Source organism: Rhynchophorus ferrugineus, unplaced genomic scaffold (genome assembly GCF_030347505.1).
Source record: "Rhynchophorus ferrugineus isolate W39M unplaced genomic scaffold, kcgeb_rfMv2 rfM11, whole genome shotgun sequence".
NCBI classification, from domain to species: Eukaryota; Metazoa; Arthropoda; class Insecta; order Coleoptera; family Curculionidae; genus Rhynchophorus; species Rhynchophorus ferrugineus.
This window is the reverse complement of record NW_027472590.1, coordinates 1,201,807-1,218,120: the sequence shown is the minus strand read 5'-3', so window position 1 is coordinate 1,218,120 and position 16,314 is coordinate 1,201,807.

Here is a 16,314-nt window from a genome sequence, read left to right as displayed (position 1 = left end):
GAAAACATTACGTTGCCACATTTATACGCTGATCATCCAAGTTTCTTCAATATTTGCTTGAATATATTTTTTGGAAAAAAGAGAAAATGATTAGGATACTTCATTTTCTTTATTCCCCAGCAAATACCAGATATACCGGAAAGTTATTACCGGTTTCTTTACATCTTGCCCATTTTTCAGACAATTTATGGACGCCATCTCAGAAAAACTGTTTGTCCTTTGAGTAAAACCATTTATCGAGTCATCTTCGAGGGCATTCTTCAAAATTGGCGAAGTGCTGCTCTGCAAACGGCAGTCCCATTGATGTGAAAAGTTGATAGTAGGACGGTGCAAAGTCTGGAGAGTTCGGCGGTTACTATAATATACTCGATCGAAGATCTAAACGCTTCCTTGACCGGCCTAGCTTTATGAGACGGCGCGTTATCGTGCTGTAAGGTCACTTTATCGTGTCTTTGGATCTGTTCTGGACGTTTTTTGATCATGAATTGTTCATATTGATCACTTGTTATCGGTAGAGATTCTGTTAAGTGTTTTCAACTGTTCGTAATACATCACGCCAATCTGGTTCTCTGCATTGTTTTGCGACCAAAACGATTCGGCCTTGGAATAGATCGACCGGCTTCACCATGTGATAACCATGAGTTTCTGAGCTTAGAATTTTCAAGATAAATCCACTTTTCATCACCAGTCACTGTTCGATGAGAGATGACAATCGATAATACTTTTGAAACAGCATTTCACTGACGATTTTCAAAGAAGTATAAATCTATGTTGGTTTTATTTTCGCAGAATGTAACAGGTATTGCCTTGAAATTTGTTATCAGTAGGATAAAATGATATATGTATAATAATGAGAATAATAAATGACATATGTGAATAACCAGTAATGACTATCTAATTTTCACTCTTCTTTAGATACGATCAAGTTTTATCGATTACTATTATATTTTTAGAAACAATTTTACACCTCCTAAATTTCTGTCTGTTCATCTTAAGCTAGCAATCGGAAAACCAAATTAACTTTTCAATATTACTAAATATTTAGTTATTATATTACAGTACTAGCGACCCGCCCCGGCTTCGCACGGGTGCAATGCTGATACTAAATTAAATACACTACAGAAAAAATATGAACGTTGTATATAAAAACATAGCGGCCCGCTCCGACTTTGCACGGGCATAAAATATATATGCCTATGTCACTCAATGAAAACATGATTAAAATCGATCCAGTATTTTTGGTTCATTCATTACTGCCCTTGGCCTGCACGCATTAAATTTGGAGTAAAACAATTCCTCTTCCCCTATACTTACTATGAAGATTTCCTGCTATCTTTGGAATATCTAAATTCATACAATTTTTATTACATTACACATTTTTAAACGCAAATTTTAAATTTGTAATATCTCCGAAAATATTTGTTTAATTTACATGCTGTAAGGAACCATATTGATCTATATTAATTGCACACTGTATTTAAGGTACTTAATTCGATAAGGATTAATGCCGTATTGCTTAAAATAGCTTCGTAAATAAGCCATTTTCTCACGTAAAAAGTAAACAATAAAAATGGTTAATGTGGGTTATCCCTAAAAGATAAACATATACCATCGCGGACTTTTTTGTAGACCTTTTTATGGTGTACAATACTGTAGTACATTAATTTGATCTAACTCGTAGGGTTAGGCAGCGTTTTTGCTAATTGCTAAATAAGCCTAAAAAATAGGTTAATTTACGACATCACGTTAGAAACCTCCAAAATTAGCAATGTTGCCTTAGTATATTATGCATGTATTATACATATAAACCTTCCTCTTGAATCACTCTATCTATTGAAAAAAACCGCATCAAAATCCGTTGCGTAGTTTTAAAGATTTAAGCGCACATAGGGATATAGGGACAGAAAAGGCGACTTTGTTTTATACTATGTAGTGATTTGGAATACTTTTAAATAAAAAGGTATCCCTAAAAGTTACATTATAGTTAGTAAAACAATCTAGTATTTAAAATATTATCAAAAACGTTAACTCTTCACAATTTTAAAATATTAAGTCAATATGGATGAAAAATTAAATGAATGAAAGTCCTAAATAAGACTGAAAGCTCTCGCGGGGAATCGTGCAAATTTCCTGACCAACAGATCGAACCGAATCTATTATTCATGATTTAATATTAGCTGTTGTGTCATTATTAAATCTCAACTGTAGACAATATGAAAATTATTCATTAGATGAATGATTTATTAATGCACGATCAATATTTGCCTTCGGTAATTTAATTGATGGACGTTATTGTGTGGTCTCACTATAGCTTCATTGTCAAACAGCCAACGAAGGTGGGTTAAACCACATCAGTTACAGCGTCGAGGTTATTGGTGTTTGTCTGTTTGCTAGAGGTATTTGTTTAATTATCGCTCGTTATTGATATTGTCTTTAAAAGAATATGTTTATGGTTCGATTGGTATGTTTCGTATATGTAAAGTAATTGATACGAATAAAATACAAAATATTTAATTTACGAAACAAAGTTGGTTAGATTTTCGAGTTCAACATTTAAATTAATCATTTCAAATGTCTGGACTTAGCTGAGTGATTTATATTTAATAATAGTGCCTGTTTGTTGTGCTCCAAACCTCTTATTATAAATGGTTTCAGATAATACGTATTATTCGTAAGTTTTTATAAGAATACGATTAATTTCTAAATTAGATTTATTCATAACATAATAATGAATCAAAATCCTGAAGATACTATCCAAAAAAGATAGAATTCAACGACGTTGTAAAAATTGGGAAGCACTCTTACTTCATATTGTCGTACTTAATAAATATTGGAAAGAATTGAACAGCTTCACAGGTATATCTACAAACGACAACCTCTAGAACTTCTTGTCAATAATAAAACCGACAACAGCAGCGAGTTTGTCTAAACTAATACCGTAAAGAATCTTTAAGTACAAGTAGCTTTATTAGAGATACTATAAGAGGGTCGGCAAGAGCAAATTAAGAGAAAACCAGTACCTCCGCAGACCATTTAAGTGATGTCTTACCTCAATGTCCCAAGTCCAGGAATACATAGCCGAAATATGGTAAAAGGGTACCTTCAATCGTCTCTCAAACTGTATTTACCGTTAAAGATAATATATTTTGAACGCATTTTGAAATTAAACATTTCAAGGAAGGAAAAGCACCAGGTTACGATCTTGTCGTCGCAACATTCTTGAAACATCTTGCCAAAATCATTATCCAGCCTTGATTAAACCGAACAGTTTTAAGGAAAATGGAAAACAGCCCAAGTCGTAATGGTACTCAAACTAGGCAATATGTCACTGGAAAAGATACGCCACAAGAACGAGCAGAAATAGTGACAATATTTATTAAAAATAATCGTTCCATTATTGCCACTAAGCGGAAATTGCGTCAAAAATATCCTAATCGTTTAGTGCCTCACAAAACCACAATTTATCGTTTACATGCGAATTTTCGACAGTACGGTACGACAGTAGAGAGAACTCGCTCTGGACGACAACGGACGTCTCGTAACGCTGAAAATGTGACTCCGGTGCGCGATAGTGTTGCAGAATCTCCAGAAACATCAATTCGGAGATGTGGTTCCCAGTTACATATTTCTGCACCCAGTTTAAGCCGAATTGTGAAAATTTATTTGATAATGTTCCCGTGCAAAATTCAGCTACTACCGAGAGATCCAGATCAATGAGTTGAGTACAGTAATGCAATCCTATAGCTGTCACGATGAAGACGACGAAGCTTGCACGAAGACTGATTTCGCGAAGTGGCGATTTAGCATGACCAGCCAGACCTCCGGATTTAACAGCACCAGACTTTTTCTTATATGGTTTTTTAAAATCAAAAGTTTATGTGAATAAGTTCCACACGACTCAACATCTTAAAGACAATACGTCACGAAATCGAAGAAATTCAGCCACAGATGTAGCAGGATGTCATGAAAAATGCCTTAAAACGAGCCGAAAGTTTCTTAGTATGTCACGCCCACCATTTATCCGTTATAGCTTTTAAATCATAACGATACAAAAACGTAAGGAGCAGGTAAACTTTTTATGAAAACCAAACTTACTTATCTTTTCCTTGAGCAGAATTAAAGGCAATCAAAATGGGAGCGGGACTTTTTCCCCACGTTGTACAAAATACTCACAATATTTCTCCTTGTTGAAATTATACTGTGCTTATTCTGCTTAAAATATGTCTTCTTTTTTCTCACTTAATGCTCTCGGCTTCATTATATATTTTTATTTATTTTTATTGATGCAGAATCATATCAAAAAAGGATAGAGCTATCAGTTACTATTCAGTGAAAACTTATTTACACATTCAAAAAGGCAAATATATTTTATAATCAACGCCAAACATTGAAAAATAACCGGAACAGAGAAAAATGCCAAACGATCCTTCCAACTCATTGTGCGTCGACTGACTAATTAAACTCCACTAATCCCCGCGTTTATCGTTCAGCAAACGCCGCTCCGACATCATTCAAGCCGAAACAAATCGGCCATCAGTTGGCCAAATAAATCTTCGTTTATTCGGAGACGCGCCTCAAAATTTGTCTCTTCAGTTTTATCAACAAATTAATTTGGCCGGATCCGAACCGTCCGGATTACTTTTGCGAGTTTAGTTTTGGACTCTCGGCGATGTCAGTTGGTTCGGGGATTAGCCGGAGGACCGTTAAAGACCCTCTTCTGGGTGTATTACCGTTAAATAGCGTCTTGTTACTTATCGATGTATACCTGGGTAGGTACCGTCAGCTTGTACAACGTGAGGCAAAAGGCCCGCTACCATTTTGGTTGCCTATAACTTTGCACAAAGAAAAATACATAAGTTTGGTTTTTATAAAAAGTTTATATGATCTTTACATGTTTTTCCGTTTTGATTGGAAATTTTTATCGGCTAAATGATGATCGCCATTCGCTAAGCAACTTTCGGCTTTTTTTAAGGCATCTTTCATGACATCCTGCAACATCTGAGGCTGAATTTCATCAAGACGAATATTGTCTTTAAGATGTTGAATTGTTTGGAGTTTATCCCATAAATATTCTCCTTGAAATATCTATTAAAAAAAATTATACTGTATATAAATGAATTGCTGTTCGTTGGTCTCACTAAAACTTTAGAATGGTTGAAACCATTTGGCTACTTTAGGTTTTTAAAGATTGATGGATGTTCAGGAGAGGTTTACATTGTGAGAACATATGAAATAATTTCTATAACAATAGTATAAACCCTGATACCAACAGTTTCACTATGGAAAAGGATAGATGGATAGATTATTTGGTGGTCAAATATTTAAGTTCTAAATAGTATCGTCTTCCGCTCAAAGATTCATGTCTTTATTCTGATTATTTTCAAGCAGAATAAACTATTCTCTTCTGCTTTCATTATTATAACAAGGACACGTATTTATTTAAAATCCATCAATATTAATTCCCAGTACTTGTATATTTCTTGCAAATAAATACGTGATTTTAGCGACAAACCAAACTAACCACAGCATCCTCGAAATCGTGCTTGATGCAAAGCCATGTTATATCGACGGACCACGGAAGTTCCTTGATAGTTTCTCTAAGATTTCCCCTTTCTACCCCCAACATTCTCAGTTTTACACCCCCTCCCCTGTCAGGCCTCGTCCGATGTCAGTTCTGTACAGCGAATGCGTTCATTATTTACCGGCATTCAACTTGTATTTTTAGTTAATTGAATACAGACGTGTATAATATCATCACCAACTAATTACAGGTAGTCTATTGGGGATAAACACAGACGAACAAGTGGATATTAAGGATAAGCTCGAAGGGGAGTCGGTCGTGGCACAGAAGCGACATATCCAAACAGGGATAATTAATTTCGGAGATAATTATATCGGGCAAGGTTTTATTGATTGTCTTTAGGTCTAATCTGGTATCGGAGTGCAGGTCACAGCTGGTAGACATTTAAAGGTTCATTAGAGAAAATGTCGTTATAATCGTTATTTTGTTGGGACACTTTTCTATAGTGAGCAAAGTTTGAATAAGGATTAATCGGAACACGTTTAATTAACATTATTTAAATTAATTTTTAATTAAATATTGGCTCCTACCTTAATTGCAGAGAGATGTCTAAATATTATTATAAAATACTGTCCCATATTGTAAAGTTTTTAGTAACTATACAGTCATTATAACATAAATGCTATTTTGATATCAAAATATCTCTTTATATCTTTGAGTAATATTATATTTTGTAATATCAATCCTACTAAATATTTGAAGGTATATTTTTATTCGCAACATATAGTACAATGAAAACAATAAAATAAAGGTATCATAATTTAAAGACATAAGAATTCCATATTGTTAAGCTATTGGTAGCAATACAATTATCATAACAAAAACTAAATCTTGATGATATAGGAATATCAAAACATTTGTACTTTATATCTGAATAATTATATTCATTGTAGTGTCATATCTTCTAAATGTTTGAAGTTATAAATTCAATGTCAATATTAAAAGAGCTCTAAATAACCAAATAAACAATCTGGTATTTTTTCACAGGTCAGAACTGGTTGGAATATGAAAATTTATTAGAGACAATGTCGTCATTTTGTTAGAGTATATTTCTGAATCAAACAAAGTCTGAATGGGTATCAACAACAACTATTATATGTCGAAATTACCATAAATACCATAAAAATTGTCATAATTTAAGTATATACGATTCCCATTTTGTCAATTTTTTGATAACTAAATATAAGTTAATACAAAGCAGGAATATCAAAACATTTCTGTTTTATTCTTGGACAATCGTATTCTTTTAATATTGAAATTGTAATTTCAATGACGATATCATTGACAGCAGCAGCAGCAACAAAAATTAAAATAATATATGAACGGCATGATCTAGCAAAAGAACTTTTTACTTTAAAATATCATACCTATCACCTCAATGTCTTCGGAATGAAATATACATTCGATTTATTCCATTCATTTAAAGCTGTCATAGAGTGGAAAGAGTCTTAAGGCAGGGCCAATAGCGGCGGCCCAGATATCAGCATAACTGAGATTCGGTGTCAAATTTAATTTACATTTCGGAGCTTTACGTCCCGTGACGTCAATGGTAAAATGAACCTGGCAAAAAATCGACGTCATATATTCTATATCGTTATTTAATAACCGCGAATATTAAAATAAATATAGCTATATAGTCAAATATATTGATAAGGTATAAAATAATTTATTGATAGAAGATGTAGAATATCTATCTACAGAGTAAGAACAAGTTTTCAGATATAAATAAAATAATATATTCAAATAAGACAGTTGAAAATGCAAAAGGAAATTAAAAGCATATTAAAATGCGCGCAGAATCCAACAAAGTCATTAGTAATAACAAATATTATGTATAAATAATTATAATGGTTAATAGCTTAGACGTTATGGATAGCAAGATCATGGATGAGGAGAAAACATGTGTATCAGGCATTCTAAAATGTTGGTGTCATACGTGTCACTAGAAAGTGTGGATATCATTTATATATATATATATATATATATATATATATATATATATATATATATATATATATATATATATATATATAAGCATATTGTAGATTGATAAATATAAAATGAGGTTTATTCACCAATATATAAAAAATAAGAGTACAGCTTAGTTTGGTATAATAATTACATAATGGACAAAAATACAAACCTGGTACGAAATATATTGTAATTCTCGTAAATATATTGTTAATTGGTAAACTAAAATCATAAGTTTATAAAAATAAGTAAAAATACTATAGTTAGTATAAAAAGTTATACTAAACAATATTGAAATTCTGGTAAATATATTGTGATTTGGTAAGTAGAAAATGACAGATTCATACTATTACAAGGGTATCGGAGATATGGTTTCAGCCTAATTTATTATCTAGATTAAATTTAACAAAAAGAGAAAGTGGCAATCATGTATTTTGACATAATGCTAAACATATTGTTGGGTGAGGAAAAAGGAAGTAGTGGAATATGTTTGTTGGTATTAAAATGGTTTTAATCACAATATTTCTCCTTGTTGAAATTATACTGTGTTTATTCTGCTTAAAATATGTCTTCTTTTTTCTCACTTAATGCTTTCAGCTTCATTATATATTTTTATGTATTTTTATTGATGCAGAATCATATCAAAATAGGATAGAGCTATCAGTTACTATTTAGTGAAAACTTATTTACACATTCAAAAAGGTAAATATATCTTATAATCAACGCCAAACATTGAAAAATAACCGGATCAGAGAAAAATGCCAAACGATCCTTCCAACTCATTGTGCGTCGACTGACTAATTAAACTCCACTAATCCCCACGTATATCGTTCAGCAAACGCCGCTTCGACATCATTCAAGCAGAAACAAATCGGCCATCAATTGGCCAAATAAATCTTCGTTTATTCGGAGACGCGCCTCAAAATTTGTCTCTTCAGTTTTATCAACAAATTAATTTGGCCGGATCCGAACCGTCCGGATTACTTTTGCGAGTTTAGTTTTGGACTCTCGGCGATGTCAGTTGGTTCGGGGATTAGCCGGAGGACCGTTAAAGACCCTCTTCTGGGTGTATTACCGTTAAATAGCGTCTTGTTACTTATCGATGTATACCTGGGTAGGTACCGTCAGCTTGTACAACGTGAGGCAAAAGGCCCGCTACCATTTTGGTTGCCTATAACTTTGCTCAAAGAAAAATAAATAAGTTTGGTTTCCATAAAAAGTTTATATGATCTTTACATGTTTTTCCGTTATGATTGAAAATGTATATCGGCTAAATGACGATTAAAATAAATATAGCTATATAGTCAAATATATTGATAAGGTATAAAATAATTTATTGATAGAAGATGTAGAATATCTATCTACAGAGTAAGAACAAGTTTTCAGATATAAATAAAATAATATATTCAAATAAGACAGTTGAAAATGCAAAAGGAAATTAAAAGCATATTAAAATGCGCGCAGAATCCAACAAAGTCAGTAATAATAACAAATATTATGCATAAATAATTATAGAAGTTAATAGCTTAGACGTTATGGATAGCAATATCATGGATGAGCAGAAAACATGTGTATCAGGCATTCTAAAATGTTGGTGTCATACATGTCACTAGATAGTGTGGATATCATTTTAATACGATCACCACCACATATATATCACCATATATATATATATTGTAGATTGATAAATATAAAATGAGGTTCATTCACCAATATATAAAAATAAGAGTATAGTTTAATTTGGTATAATAATTATATAATGGACAAAAATACAAACCTGGTACGAAATATATTGTAATTCTCGTAAATATATTGTTAATTGGTAAACTAAAATCACAAGTTTATAAAAATAAGTAAAAATACTATAGTTAGTATAAAAAGTTATACTAAACAATATTGAAATTCTGGTAAATATATTGTGATTTGGTAAGTACAAAATGACAGATTCATACTATTACAAGGGTATCGGAGATATGGTTTCAGTCTAATTTATTATCTAAATTAAATTTAACAAAAAGAGAAAGTGGCAATCATATATTTTGACATTATGCTAAACATATTGTTGGGTGAGAAAAAAGGAAGTAGTGAAATATGTTTGTTGGTATTAAAATGGTTTTAATCATGATAAAACTATGATGATTGAAGAGTGTTGTTTGTTCATCAGTTTATGGAATTGAATAAAGATAATAAAGTAGAATCGATCAGTAAAATGTTGTTTTATTTTACAATCTAATACATTTTAAAGCAATAAAGCATACAAAAACAACATATCTAAGATTGAATTATACACTATAAAGCCTTAATTCGTCCAATATACAATAGCCAGATAGTAGCAAGACAACGGGTTGTTAAATTTTTAGTATTCCATAAAACTCTCTAACGTTGCGCACGTAAAATAGTTATAAATGACGGCCCATTACTAGTGGCTTATAACGGGTACGCTCAGCCGGACCAACAGGTAGCTTGGCGGACGACGACTCAGGTTCAGCGAGAGGGAGAGAGAGACCTTCACCTCCACCGACACAGCTCGTAGCGCTGCTGGCCCAGTTTTCTATTTTTAACTGGATCGGCCGGAGCTGCGTCCTCCAGGGTCACCTCTCGTCGGATGCGGTCCGCACCCGATGCAACTCGTACATCGGGATCGCTTTTCGATATGCCGGCCGACTGACCGACCGCGTCCCATCTGGTATGAGGGTCGGTTTACATTGTCATCGGTATATGGAGAGTTTATTGTATTGGTTCATTTTTATTTTTAAATAACTCGAATTTTCTTGTTAGTAGTTTTGTTTACCTGTATATTTTTCTGCTTAACCGCTAAATTATTTATGGAGTTGGAAAGATTGTAATGATTTGTTTTCATTTGGCTTCCTACAAGTCATATTATTTTTCGCTTATCTCGGTTTCATGTTTTGTTTTTCAATATATGAAATTTGTGTTTTTTTTTCTCGAATAATCTTGTGAAATATTGTTTTTGTACTAATCAGTGCTGGTTGCAGAGTAAACATGTATTTGTGGTCAAAAAAAAATCTCGCGGCTAATTTTAACCTAACATATTTGTGTATAACAAAATATATTTTTCTCACAAGCATAAATGGTGGAATTTTAGTTAGAAAAAAACTACAACTTGTTTTAATAATTTACTTAATATACTGTTTCATTCTAAGTGTAGTCCTACTACCAGTTCACTTAAAGAAGTTATTTCTCACTGCTAGTCTAGAAGGTCATTTTAAGAGTTTTATGGCAGATGGAAAATTAAACTATATCTTATCTTATCCTGTTGGTAACTTATCATGTTGAGTAGTGACTGTGAAATTTTTTGAATAAACATAAATAATTTATAGTGTAGTTTCTATGATAAAATTTTCTATTGTATTTGAATTATGATTTCTGAATATTTGGTTATATCTCTTATTTCAAATTCTCCTCTATACATTTTGTGCCATAGCTAGATATTGTGATATAACATTACATATACGTTACAACATTGAATTATAAAAGAAATACATAATTTTATTCTTTTATTATTGATAGTTTTGTATACCAAGTATTGCAAGTGCTTACAATTAGATTAATAATAATTAATTAATATGATATTAATGTAGGTTCTGAGTAAAAACTAATGGGTCTTTGTAAAGTTTTTTAGATTAGTAAACTATTTACAAATATAACAACTGGCAGTAATTTTCCCAGAAGAAATAAACATGAAGCTTAGAAAATAGATAGTTTAATTTTGAACACACATTAAACCCTAATGATGAGTCTAACACGTATTTGACGTATTATCGTCGAAAATAACAACTAGATTAATACTAGTATGTTTATTAAATGTAATATGTAATATAAAACCAGATTATTTCTAATGCGTTCTGGCTGAACGAATGCATTACATCAACGTATAAAATGATGATTGCCACTTAAACCTCCGTTAGCATAAGGGCCAATTGGCGCAAAATACCATCTCCGGCGAAAGAACTCCCACCGGTAACATAATAAGCCCGAAGATTTCCATTTAATTCGTTCGGAAAGTCCTAATTAGGGGAAAAACCTAGGCCGAGAGCGCAAAAACTCGGTCCACCCGGACCTTGTCGCTTCGGATGGCGGCGTCGGTCGACCTGTTTGAAGTGTCCGAATCCATCCGGCCACTGTTTGTCTACTACGACATAATGGAGTACGTGAATAAACATTATGTCGTCGAGCAAGGCACGTTATTAAGTTGTAACGTGTAAAACTTGTCTTTGAACCCTCGTCCTACTACTTGACAATATATGATGCGTGTTCGCGTCTGCTGCTGATGCCATTAACTAATAATAATGACCTGGTTATTGAATGTTGTGGTTCTAGTTTACATTTAGATAATAATTAGCTTCGAACATAAAGAGAATGAATTAATTTTGCAAGATATCTGGTGATGATACAAATAACCAAATTATTTTCTAATGTTGTCCGTATGTTTTGTTCTTTAGAAACATTTCAAAGAAAATAACTAAAGAACATGTTTAATATTCCATGTAGCTTGCGTATTTACATTAAACTCTTTTCTACACCACCAATGAGTTCCTTTGGAAGTCTAATCCACCAATTGCTTATCCAAGTAATATATTTTAATTTCATGTTCTGTTACTACCCATATTTTTATTGATAAAACTAGATTTAATCACTGCATTCTACTTAACATATTGGTCATATCTGGAAACCAATTAATATTCTTTCTTTGTAATACATTTTAATCAAGAACTTATGATTATTCTGAACAATTACACATATATCTTGCACATAAATCTTTCGCACACTACAATATGATTTTCTTTAGTTATCGGATATTAATTATATACTCAACTTTAGTTATTTACACTCTCATCATCCTGTCGTGGTAATTATTAGCACTGAGTCATAATCCTTCATTCATTCTCCACTTTCCAGTTCCATTTAATTACTTTCGCTTTCGGTCAAATCCATCAAAGAGCTGCATGTCCAGATTAACAGTTTCCTCTGAAATAATTGTATTAAATTATGTATATAATGAAAAATCTATTCACGGTTTTTATGCATTTCATATATCTGATCTATGATAGAGCAAACATCATACTGATCTCGGTCGTATTTAACGGTACCAATGGGAGGTTAATGACAGGACTTTTTTATCAAGTTCCTGTTTGAAGTTGCTGATTAGAGATGCAGTATGTTCTCTCAGAGTAATATTAAACTGAGATTTGAAATTTATCAAAACAAGCAAAGCGTTAAAACAACAGCTTCAGGGGCAGGTTACATAGAGTGTTTTTAGCTATAACCAGCGATAGAAGTTTGTTCATATTAATATGTAAAACTTAACAAATTAGAAGGTATTATATTATATTACTATAGAGCAAACATTGTAATCTACTAATACAAATACTATCAAACTATTAAATATCATACAAATATTATGAAGAAGTAATCTCTCTTAATATTGCTGTATATAGGAAAATGTACTGGCTAATTGAAGAAAATCACAATTATCAGTACATAATAAATTGCTATTATATAAGCAAATATTGAAACCTATATGGACATACGGAGTTCAATTATGTGGATGTTCTGCAAAGAGTAACATTAATAAAATACAAATTTTTCAGAACAAAGCCCTGAGAGGTATTGTGGGTGCACCCAAATACTATAGGACTGATTACCTACATCGAGACCTTCAGATACCCACAGTTAGTATAAAAACCAAGAGAATTGTAAGGGGGCATGAGGAAACACTCCATTCTCATACTAATATTGAAATATTGCTACTTTTGGATACCACCAACAGGAACAGGAAACAGACTCAAAAGAACCAAACCATCTGATCCTGTGTAGTGTTGGGTAGTGAGGTGCATATATTAAAAAATTCAGCAGTGACATGTATAGACATTATTTCACCAGAGAGGGAGTTAGGGCCGATGGGTCCTCCTAGTTATATATCTAGATTTAAGTTAGCATAAAGACAAATTGTAGGTTAGACGGAAACGACTAGTAACAATATATTAATTAAATAATAAAAAAATATATTGCTGTCTCCCTCATCTAATCTCCCCATCATTTTTGTACTAGTTTTTTCACGTCCTTTATTAATAATTAAAATCCAACAAAAATGCGAATAAAAAAATTTCTAAGAGAGCTTCCCTCCTATTTTTAATGCAGCTAGAGACGTATATATGAATAAGCCAGAAAAGAAAAAAACAGAATAAACAGAGCTCAACCGCCGGCAGAACATAGGGCGAGAATGATGGAGAAGGCAGGAGAAAAGGACGATAGTTGGTGCTTTATTGATGAACGCTGCTTTTAGTACAAACATTTTAAAAGGTGGCCTTGTTAAAAACGTTTTTCGTAACATTTTTGGATACGTGTTTTTTAGGCGCTTTAGAGAGTTTATAATATAGAATTCGCTAACGCAGCTTTTGCAAAATTTATGAGTACGGCGAAGGGAATTTGTATTGGCAAAAATAAAAATATAGTTTCGTAAAACAGACCTTCATAATTTATCGGAGTATGATGTTTTTTTATGTTTTCATTAATTTTAAAAAAATTGAGGTACTTTTTACTGTTTTATTACAATATTCTGTAGCTATAGTTTCAGTTGGATAAAATTGAAAAATAGCGCGGTTATCAGTTGTAAAAGATCACAAGACAACAGTGTCGATTGATGTTGCTGACCTTCAGATATCAAGTCATTATATTTTGCAATATTAATCACAACTTACAGTTATCAGGTCAGTAATTTAATTTTAAGGGATTTGCAGCAGATGATGTTACTGTGTATTCAATTGTATCGGGTACATTTGTAACTAACATGATGTTGAAACACTGACAGGCTTCACTATTTCGGTATGTCTGATTTCGTCGAAATGCGAAAAGCTTATAGCATATACCATATTCCATCGATTTCTATACATAAGAATATTGGTTTAAACGTTTTAAAAGTAGTGATTTTGACATCGAAAATGAAAATTTGATGACAAAAATTTTAAAAAATCAATAGGGATTGTTATCGACTACAATTGATATGTCTGTAGATAACTGCTTGAGAAACAGCCGGAAGACCAAAACCGGCGAAAGCATGTTTGGAAACATTAAAATGGGAATTGCTTCCCTACACGACATACTCTCCAGAGCTTTCTCCTCCTGGCTACTACTTGTCGGTCATATGAGACGTAACCTACCTGAGCAGCCCTTGCATTCTTATGAAGAAACCAAGAAAGGGGCCGATTCGCGCATGGTCTCAAGAGATACAGAAAATATAGCGACTATCGATGGGATAGTTTTAATAAAATATATCCTACCAATTCTTTAAAAAAATCCTTCAAAATTGGCCTAATAGTTATTTTAATATACGACATTCGTAATTTACAGAATAAATTACCGTAACTCGATTGTTTCCATTTTGAAATACGCCGTTTCGTTTTTGTTTTCTCTCCGTTCGTTCGTTCTTTCCCCTCTTCTTTTTTTTCCGAGAAAGAAATCAACTCCAGGTATATTTCAATCTAAATTAAAAGTATTTCTCTAGCCACGTTTTAATCAAGTAAAGTAAACGCTTTCAGTATTATTAACATACTGTTTCGAGCTGGAAGGAAATCCTTTATTTTAAGATGGCGTCGTCTTTTGGCGGAAGATGCCGGCAATTTAGCAGCAAGCACGATATTAATTGAGATAGTTAGTAAGAACCGGGTATCTGCTAGAAGGTTCTTCGTGTGTATATTGTTGTTTTAATGCAACTAATGCGAGGGATACGTAGCGTGAAATGGTTTAAATGCTGGGACAATTAAAAGAAATAATTAAAATAATTTGTATCTAAATGTCTTATTTTACACACACGTATATATTACAGCACATTGTCGTTTAGTAAAAGTTAACAAATCATAAATCTAAGACACTATAGTTTATTTCTCGTATATTAAATAACTGTAAAAATAATATATTTTAGTTGTATAATGTCAGAAACACTGTAAACTTATTTTTAGATAGTAAAACGTTAACATAGTTCATACGAAATTCTAATTGATTTACTGTAATCTCCAGACCTTTTCTATTTCGATTATTCTATTCGATTTTCTCTGACAGATGCATGTCACAATCTAACTATATTATAATCAAATGTGGAAACCGATAGATTATTAGTGATTATACACTGTTACTTTTGAATTTCACTTTTTTCATCATTTATCAGGAACTAACTACTAAAAAAATATTTTGTACCTTCGGTAGGTAGATATATCATAATATACTCAACACGAACTCTATATTTACTATTTATCTACATAGATATCAAATTATAGAACACAAAACGTTCATTTTTCCTCTCTGTTTACACAGAAATTATTAAATTAACAATAATACCCGAACCAAAAGCCGGAACAGAGTGGAATGTTTGTTTAATTTTCGAACAAATTCAATTGATCCAATTTAACGGGCAACCAAACAACATAGCCAAAAGGAATTTTTAATCCCATTCACAGTTACCATTATGAACCGTATGATTTCGTCGCTTGTTTAGGTTTATTAGCTTTTAGTTTGTACAAGAGAATTAACGACCTTTGTCGTCTGGCACTGTCCAGTAATGTGTTACAGAAAAATTTAGCTTTAACTAATTTTGTTAATTACATTTAATCCAGACAATTTTTAATGTACTAGGTAGTTTCCCAGTGTAGAAACACGGTTTTCCATTATCCATGTCTGTTTTTCTTTGTGTCCTGAATAATATTCTCAAAGTTAAACATTAATTAAGTTAGAAGGCATTTGCTTAC